Here is a 1,826-nt window from a genome sequence, read left to right as displayed (position 1 = left end):
GAGCAGGGCTGCCACCATTGCTTTGGGTGCACAGAGCACATGGACTTCCTCCAGTCCAGCCCTCAAAGCTCTCTGCGTGGGGGCCAGCAGGGTCCAGGGCGGTCTGGGTCCTGGCACCAGCTCTGTCAGGCTGGATGCACCTGACTGGTGTTGCCACCTGGATTTGCTCCGTCTAGGCACCCTTCCATCAGTTACACTCTGAGTCTAGCCCCTGTCCTGGTGGTGGAGGCTCACCCAGGACATGGGCCTGTGCTGACTCACCCAGGGGAACTGATAACGTTATCTCTACAGGCGTGTCTCCCATGAGGTGGCCTTATGGAGATCGGAGTCCCAGCTTGCCTGGCCCGACTGCCCTCGCTGGGGGAGGGGGGCACACACCACTGCTGGGGACAGGGGAATAAGTTCATTGAGGCCAGGCAAACCTCGCAGCTATGCCAGCCACTGGGAGCCCTTCCCTTGTCCCGTCTCTCGGGACAGATGCGATGCCCTTTAAGCAGCTGGCAAGGTGAGTGGGGGATGTGGCGGCTGTGCCCCTCCGACCTGCCCTTCCCCATGCACGTGTGAGGAGGGGCCGCAGGTGTGCTGAGCGAGCTGCGGTTTCCACCTGGTGTAGCGGGTGTTGTGTCTGCCCTCCAGGAACGCACAGGAGCAGAGTGGTCCGGGACTTAGCGCCTGGTCGAGCCCGCAGCACACACTCTGTGCTCCCAGGTGTTGGGTGGAGGTTGCTGGGAGCAGGGTCGGGCAGGATGAGGGCCCTAACTGGAATCTCAGTCCCCACACCAAGGGAACCACTTCCTGCCCTTCTGCCTTCCCCTGGCCTCGGTTCTCTGAGTAGCCTTCCCTACCTCCGAACCCCCACTTTTCTGGCTCAAGGAAGGTTTTCACACGTGGTGCCTTGAGTCGGGTGTGGCCGCTGGCCCAACCGAGGCCTGCTCAGGTGCACTGTTTGTTGGGCGGTGGCCAGGATCCGTATATGTCTGGGCGTGGGTGGCTATGCTATGGGGTGTGCTCAGGGTAGGGCAGATGGTACTTAAGCTGCTGCCAACCTGTGGGGCCCAAGAGAGGAGCAGCTGTCTCGCCTTTGGATCCAGGGAGCTGGGGTAAGTTTACACTGCTTAGTGACCAGCTGGGCTGGGTCCTGGGCAAGGGGCTAGCAGGGCTTTGATGGTGGAGGAGCCTGAGGGGGTGACATGGTGACTGCCCCTCCCCAGGCCTAGGAACCTGTCTTACATGCTGCTCAATAGTGGTTGATGGGGTAAGTGTTGGATTGGGTGGGGTGGGGCTCAGGGGTGGCATATCTTCCAGTCCGGACAAGGCATGTGGTAGCCCTGCAGTTCGGGGTTTGGTTGGCTTTCTGGGAGACTGACAGCTGAGGCTGGGGGCAAGCTGTAGGCTACAGTTGAGCCCAGGCCACTCCCCTACTCCCTGGTCCGGCTGCTGGGCCAGGGGCCCACTCCCCTCTGAGCTCAGTCTCTGAGGCAGTGTGAGGAGGGGCCACGGAGGAGACCAGCCATTCCATTGACAACTGTGTCAGATCCACACTGGGCCTTCCTGGCAGTGGTGGCTGGACTGCGCCCTTTGCTGAGGAAATGCTCACTGCTCCTCCCTGACCTGGGCAGGCGTGAGGAGTCCTCAGGGGAAGGGGACCCATGTGGCCTCCATGCGTCCCTGTGCCCATGGCCCCTCCAGACTGGGCCCAGGGTGGGGGGGGGGCGAGTGCCACTCACAGGGGCTTGGATGACCAAGGCTGCCCTCCCAGCCACCCTTGCTGCCATCTGGAACTTGCGTAGGGTGAGCCCAGGGTGGAGGCTCCTGGAAGTGAAGGT

Source organism: Echinops telfairi, unplaced genomic scaffold (assembly GCF_000313985.2).
Source record: "Echinops telfairi isolate 266 unplaced genomic scaffold, ASM31398v2 ScPeMD7_7469;HRSCAF=8507_0, whole genome shotgun sequence".
Taxonomy (NCBI): domain Eukaryota; kingdom Metazoa; phylum Chordata; class Mammalia; order Afrosoricida; family Tenrecidae; genus Echinops; species Echinops telfairi.
This window is presented reverse-complemented; position numbering follows the sequence as displayed.